Raw genomic sequence first — 8,409 nt, forward strand, 5'->3', positions numbered from 1 at the left:
AAAAGGGAGACATTACAACCAATGCCCCAGAAATACAAAGAATCGCTAGAGATTATTATAAACAACTATATACCAACAAATACGAAAATCTGGACAAAATGAATAAGTTTCCAGACACATGTAAACTACAGAGGCTGAACCAAGAAGAAATAGAGAACTTGAATAGATTAATTACAAGCAATGAGATTGAAGCACGAATCAGAAATCTTCTAACAAAGAAAATCCCAGGACCAGATGGCTTTACAGCTGAATTCTATCACACCTTTATGGAAGAATGAATGCCACTTCTCTTTGAACTTTTCCAAAAAATTGATACAGAAGCCATTCTCCAAAAGTCATTCTATGAAGCCAGTATCACCCTGATACCAAAACAAGATGAAGATACAACAAAAAAAGAAAACTACAGACCGATATCCTTGATGAACATAGATGCAAAAATCTTCAACAAAATACTAGCAATCAAATTAGAGCATCACATCAAAAAAACTATACACTATGATCAAGTGGGATTCATCCCAGGGATGCAAGGTTGGTTCAACATACTCTAGTCAATAAATGTGATACACCACATCAACAAAACCAAGGACAAAAACCATATGGTTATCGCAATTGATGAAGAAAAGGTATCTGACAAAATTTAACATCCTTTCATGAATAAAACTCTCAGTGGATTAAATATAGAAAGAAATTATCTCAATACAATAAAAGCCATTTTTGACAAACCAATTGCCAATATCATCCTGGATAGGCTTTCAGGAATAAGACAAGGGTGCCCCCTCTCACCACTCCTATTTAACATAGTTTTGGAAGTACTAGCCAGAGTAATCAGGCAAGAGAAACAAATAAAAGGCATCAAGATTGGAGAGGACGAGGTCAAATTGTCCTTGTTTGCTGATGACATGATCTTCTATATAGAAAAACCTATAGACTCTATCAAAAAACTCTTACAGAAGATTAACAATTTCAATAATGTTGCAGGATACAAAATCAATACCCAAATATTAATAGCATTTTTATACTCCAATAACAATCTAGCAGAAGTTGAAATCAAGAAAGAAAGCCCTTTTACAATAGCTGCCAAAAAAATAAAATACCTAGGTATCAATTTCACCAAGGAGGTGAAAGATCTCTTCAATGAGAATTCCAAAACACTACTGAAAGAAATAAAAGAGGATACAAGAAGATGGAAAGACATACCATGCTCTTGGATGGGAAGAATTAACATCGTGAATATATCAATTCTATCCAAAGCAATGTATAGATTCAATGAAATCCTCATCAATAATACCAATGACATTCTTCACAGAAACAGAAAAAGCAATCCAAACATTCATATGGAACAAAAGACCCCAAACAGCCAAAGCAATCCTAAGCAAAATAAATAAATAAATAAAGCCAGAGTCATAACATTACCCAGCTTCAAATTATATTACAAAGCTATTGTAACCAAAACAGCATAGTACTGGTGTAAAAAAAAAAGACACTCGGATCAATGGAACAGAATAGAAAACCTGGGAATCAACCCACATACTCATGGCCAACTGATCTTTGACAAAAGCAGCAAGAACATATATGGCAGAAAAGACTTCCTCTTCAATAAATGGTGCTGGGAAAACTGGATATCCATATGCAGAAAAATGAAACTGGGATTGAACCTCTCACCATATACCAAAATCAAGTCAAAATGGATTACTGACAAATATAAGATCTGAAACCATAAAATTACTAAGGGAAAATGTTAGGGAAACACTCCAGGTAATAGGACTGGGCAAATACTTTATGAAGAAGACCCCAAAAGCACAAGCAACAAAAGAAATAAAAAATAAGTGGGATTGTATCAAACTAAAAAGCTTTTTCATAGCAAAGGAAACAATCAACAGAGCAGAAAGACAACCTATGAAATGGAAGAAAATATTTACAAAGTATATATCTGACAAGGGATTAATATCCAGAATATAGAAAAAACTCAAACAACTATATAGTAAAAAAACAAATAATCCAATTAAAGAATGGGCAAAGGAGATGAATAGACATTTTTTCAAAGGAAAACAAAAAAATGGCCAACAAGTACATGAAAAAAATGCTCAACATCACTAGTCATCAGAGAAATGCAAATCAAAACCACATTGAGATATCATCTCACCCCAGTTTGACCATTATTTAAAAAACTGAGTAAAATAAATGCTGGTGAGGATGCAGGGAAAGGGGAACTCTTCTACACTGTTGGTGGGATTGTAAACTAGCACAAGCCATTATGGAAAACAGTATGGAGGTTTCTCAGACAACTACCGATGGAGCTGCCATATGATCCACCAATCCACTTGTGGGTATATATCAAAAGGAATAGAAATCATCATGTAGAAGGGATATCTGAACTCCTATGTTCATTGCAGCTCTATTTATATTAGCCAAAATGGAACCAAGCTAAAGTGTCCATCAATGCATGACTGGATAAAGAAAATGTGGTATGTATGCACAAAGGAATACTACTCAGCCATTAAAAAGAATGAAATTCTTCCATTTGTAACAACATCGATGAGTCTGGAAAAAATTGTGTTAAGTGAAATAAGCCAGACAAAGAAACAGAAATGCCAATGTTCCCACTCATAATTGACTGCTAGCAAGGAAGGATGGAAGGGAGGGAAGGGGGCGAGGGAAGGAATGAAGGAGGAAGGAGTGAAGGAAAGAAAGAAAGAAAAGGCTACAACAATATGTTGAACTTTCAGAAGGAGAGAACCAACCTATGGATACTAGAGTTGCGGAGGAAGGACATAGGGGGTTTGGGAAGTGATAGGTTGGGAAAATGGCATAAAAAACCCACTATTTGAAAGAATGAATATGCTAATAATTAATTAATTAATTAAAAATAAGATCATGTCTTATGCAAATAGAGAAAATTTTACTTCTTTCTTTCTCATTTGAATGTCATTTATTTCTTTCTCTTGTCTAATTACTCTGGCTAGGACTTCTAGTACTATGTTGAATAGAGGTTTTCCCCAGTATTAAAGGAAAAACTTTCAAGTTTTCGCCACTGATTATGTTAGCTGTAGGCTTTTCATATATAGCCTTAATTATGTTGTAATTTCCTTCTTTTCCTAGTTTTTTCAATGTTTTAATATTAAAGGTATTGAATTTTGTCAAATGCATGTTGATCATCTATTGAGATGATTATGTTATTTTTATACTTTGTTTGTTAATATTGATTTTTGTTATGTTGAACCATCTTTGCATCCCAGGGAAAAAATTCCACTTGATCATGATGCTTGATCCCTTTAATGTGCTGCTGAATTTGGTTTGTTAGCATTTTGTTGATAATTTTTACATCTATGTTTATCAGGGATATTGGTCTGTATTTTTCTTCCAGTTTCTTTGTCTTATTTTCACATCAGGGTAATGCTTGGCTCATAAAATGAGTTTGAAAGAAGTCCCTCTTTTTTGATTTTTTGGGAAGCGTTTGACAAGAATTGGTATTAGTTCTTCACTAAGTATGTGGTAGAATTATCCAGTAAGGCCATCTAGTCCTGGGCTTTTCTTTGTTAGGAGGTTTTTGATTACTGATTCAATGTCTTTATTCATTATTTTATTTTATTCCCATTTTCTAATTCTTTATGATTTAGTCTTGGTAATTTGTATGTTTCTAAGAATTTATTTATTTATTCTAGGTTATCCAAGTTTTTGGCATATGTTTATTGTAGTCTCTTATGATCCTTTTATTTCTGAGGTATTCATTGTAGCATCCCACCCCCCTTTTTTTTTACTTTATTTAAATCTTCTCTCTTTTTTGCATAGTTTAGCTATGGTTTTGTCAATTTTGTTGACTTTCCAAAAACTCAATTTTACTTTTATTTATTTTATCTATCATTTTTCTATTTTCTATTTCATTTATTTCTGCTCTAATCTTTATTATTTTATTTTTCTGCTAATTTTGGGCTTAGTTTGTTCTTCTTTTTCTAGCTGTTTATTTGAGATCTTAAAAGAAAATCTTTTTAATGTAGGTGTTTAGTGCTTTGACCTACCCTGTGAGTTCTGCTTTTGATAATTTCATAAGGTTTGGTATGTTATTTTTCATTTTCACTTTTCTCAAGATAGTTTCTAATTTTTCTTTTGAATTCTTCATTGATGGATTTGTTGTTTGAGAGTGCATTGTTTAATTTCCACATATTTGTGAATTTTCTTGTTTTCTTTCTGTTGTTTCATTCCATTGTGGTCAGAAAAATCTCCTTGGTATCATTTCAATCTTCTCAACATTTTAAGACTTGTTTTGTGACCTAATATGATCTATTTGGAAAATGGTCTTTACACACTTGAGCAGAATATGCATTCTGCTGCTGTTAGATGGAACGTTCTATATGCATCCATTAGGTCCACTCAGTCTATATTGTTGTTTATGCCTACTGTTTCCTTATTGATTTTCTGTCTAGATGTTTTATATGTTATTGTAAGTAGGGTATTAAAGTTTTCTAGTATTATATGGCAGTCTATTTAGGTGCTCTGAGGTTGGATGCATATATATTTATAATTATTATATCTCCCTGATGAACTAACAATTTTATTTTAATATAATATTCTTTCTTATCTCTTGTGACAGTTTTTGACTTAAAGTCTATTATGTCTGAAATAAGGGTAGCTGCCCCTGCCCTCTTTTGGTTACTATTTGCATAAAGTATATTTTTCCATTTATTTACTTTCAGCCTATCTGTGATCTTAAATATAAAGTGATTGCTATGGACAGCATACAGTTAGATCTTTGTTTTTCATCAATTCAGCCACTCAATGTCTTTTAATTAGGGTGTTTAATTCATTTATGTATAAAGTAATTATTAATAGGGAAGGATTTATTGCCATTTTGCTGATTGTTTTCTGTCTCATAATCTTCTGTTGCTCTTCTCTTATCTTCTTTTGTATTTTGTTCATTTTTTGTAGCGATATGCTTTGATTCTTTCTCTTTTTGTGTGTGTATCTTTTTAAATTTTTATTTTATTAACACAGAAGAACTGTACATATTCGTGGGGTATAGTGTGATGTTTCAATACATGTAGTTAGCAGCACTAATTTGAAATATACAATATATTATTGTTGAACATATTCTCCTCACTGTGTATTGGAACACTGGAGCTAATTCCTTCTACCTACCTGTAAATTTGTACCCATTGACCAACCTCTCCCCATTCCCTCCTTCCCCCTCCCACTCCCAGCCTTTGGTAACCACAAATCTACTCTTTACTTCTATGAAATAAATGTTTTTAGATTTCACAAATGAGTGAGATCATGAAGCACTGTCTTTCTGAACATTGCCCACTTCACTTAACATAATGACTGTTCCATCCATGTTGTTTCAAATAAAAGAATTTAACTCTTTTTCATGGAAATAGTATCTCATTGTGTAAATATACCACATTTTCTTTATTTATTCATCTGTCAATGGACATTTAGGTGGATTCCATATCTTACCTATTGTGAATAGAGCTGCAATAAACACAGGTGTGCAGATATCTCTTCAACATACTGATTTTGTTTCCTTTAGACACATTGCAAGTAGTGGGATTGCTGAATTACATGGGAGTACTATTTTTAATTTTTGGAGGAATCTCCATACTCTTTTCTGTAGTGGCTATACTAATTTACTTTCCCACCGATGGTGTATAGGAGTTCCTCTTTCTCCTCATTCTCACTACCATTTGTTATTTTTTTGTCTTTTTGATAATAGCCATTCTAACTTGGGTGAGATGACATCTCATTGTGGTTTGCATTGCCCTGACGATTAGTGATGTTGAGCATTTTTTCACATACCTTTTGGCCTTTTTTATGTCATCTTTTGAAAAATTTTGATTGAGATCTCCTGGATCTTTTGCCCATGCTATTGAGTTGTTTGAGTTCCTTATATATCCTGGATGTTAACTTCTTGTCTGATGCATAGCTTTCAAATATTTGAACCCTTTCTGTAGGTTGCATCTTAACTCTGTTGATCATTTCCATTGCTGTACAGAAGCTTTTTAGTTTGATACAATCCCATTTGTGTATGTTTACTTTTGTTGCTTGTGCTTTTGAGGTTTTATTCAAAAAAATGTTTGCCCAGACCAATGTCATGAGTGTTTCCCCTATGTTTTCTTCCAGGAGTTTTGTAGTTTTGTGTCTTACATTTAAGTGTTTAATCTATTTTGAGTTGATTTTTGTATATGGTGAGAGACAGTAGTTTAGTTTTATTCCTCTTCCTGTGGCCATCCAGTTTTCCCAGCACCATTTGTTAAAGAGGCTGTTTGTTCCCCAATGTGTTCTTGGCACATTTCTTGAAGATCAGATGACTGTAGGTGTGTGGATTTATTTCTGGGTTTTCTATTGTGTTCCATTGGTCTGTGCATCTTCTTTTATGCCAGTACCCAGTACCATGCTCTTTTGATTACTATAGCTTTATAATATATTTTGAAGTCAGATAGTGTGATGACTCCAGCTTTATTCTTTTTACTCAAGATTGCTTTGGCAATTCAGGGTCTTTTGTGGCTCCATATGAATTTTGGAATTGAATTCATTCCTATTTCTGAGAAGAATGTCATTGGCATTTTGATAAAGATCACATTGAATCTAGATAGCTTTGGGTGGTATTGAAATTTTAACAATATTAATCCTTCTAATCCATGAAAGCAGGATATGTTTTTATTTTTTTGTGTCTTGTCTGATATTTTTCATCAATGTTTTATAGTTTTTATTGCAGAGATCTTTGACCTCTTTGGTTAAACTTATTCCTAGGTACCTTTTTTTTGTAGCTATTATAAAAGGGATTGCCATCTTTATTTCTTTTTCTGATGATTTACTACTGGATTATAAAAACATTACATACTTAGTATGGTGATTTTGTATCCTGTGACTTTGCTGAATTTGTTTATTATTTATAATAGTTTTGGGTGGACTCTCTGGGGTTTTTTATTTATAAGATCATGTCATCTGCAAACAGGAACAGTTTAACTTTCTCCTTTTCAATTTGAATTTCCTTTATTTCTTTCTCTTTCCTAGTTGCTTTGGCTAGAACTTCCAGTACTATGTTGAATAAAAGTAGTAAGAGTGTCCATCCTTTTCTTGTTCCTGATCTTAGAGAAAAAGCTTTCAGATTTTTCCCATTCAGAATAATGATAGCCTTAGGTTTGTTATAAATGGCCTATATTATGTTGATGTACTTTTCCTATATGCCTAATCTGTTGAGAGTTTTTATCAAGAAGAGATGCTGAACCTTATCAAATGCTTTTTCTGCATCTATTGAGATGATCATATGGTTTGTATCCTTCATTCTGTCAATGTGATGTATTATGTTTATCGATTTGCTTATGTTGATGTATCCTGACATTTCTGGGATGAATTCCACTTGATCATGGTGGATAGTCTCTTTGATGTGTTGTTGGGTTTGATTTGCTAGTATTTTATTGAGAATTTTTGCATCTATGTTCATCAGAGATATTGGCCTGTAGTTTTCTTTGTTGTTGTTGTCATATTCTTGTATGGTTTTGGTACCAGGGTAATGTTGGCCTTATAGAATGAGTTTGGAAGATTCCCCTCTTATTCAGTTTGTTGAAATAATGTGAGAAAAATTGGTATTAGTTCTTTTTTAAATGTTTGGTAGAATTTCACAGTGAAGCCATTTGGTTTGGGGCTTTTCTTTGATGGAAAGCTTTTTGGTACTGATTCAGTCTAGTTACTTGCTATTGGTCTGTTTGGATTTTCCATTTCTTCATAATTCAATTTTGGTAAGATGTAAGTGTTGAAGAATTTATCCATTTCTTCAAGGTTTTTCAATTTGTTTCAATATAGTTGTTTAAAATATTCTCTATTAATCCTTTGTATATCTGTGGTGTCAGCTGTGATGTCTCCTTTTTCATTTCTGATTCTATTAATTTGAGTCTTTGTTTTTTTTTCTTAGTTAGACTAGCTAAAATCCATCAATTTTGTTTATCTTTTCAAAAAACCAACTCTTCATTTTGTTGATCTTTTGTATTTCCTTTATAGTCTCAATTGTGCTTATTTCTGCTTTGATCTTTATTATTTCTTTCCTACTTATTTTTGGTTTGGTTGTTCTTGTTTTTCTAGTTCCTTGAGTTGCATAATTCGGTTGTTTATTTGAGCACTTTCCACTTTTTTGGATATAGAAATTAATTGCTATAAACTTACCTCTTAGAAATGCTTTTGCTCTATCCCATAGGTTTTGGTATGTTATATTTTCTTTATAATTTTTCTCTAGAAATTTTTAAAATTTTTATTCTTAATTTCCATCTTGACCCAATAGTTGTTCAGGAGCATGTTGTTTAATTTCCATGTATTTGTATAGTTTTCTTAGTTCTTTATTATTGATTTCTAGTTTTATTGCATTGTGACCAGAAAAGATACTTGATATGATTTCAATTTTTCTTTTAATTTGTCAAGACT

The sequence above is a fragment of the Galeopterus variegatus genome, unplaced genomic scaffold, assembly GCF_000696425.1.
Source record: "Galeopterus variegatus unplaced genomic scaffold, G_variegatus-3.0.2 Scaffold34, whole genome shotgun sequence".
NCBI lineage: Eukaryota > Metazoa > Chordata > Mammalia > Dermoptera > Cynocephalidae > Galeopterus > Galeopterus variegatus.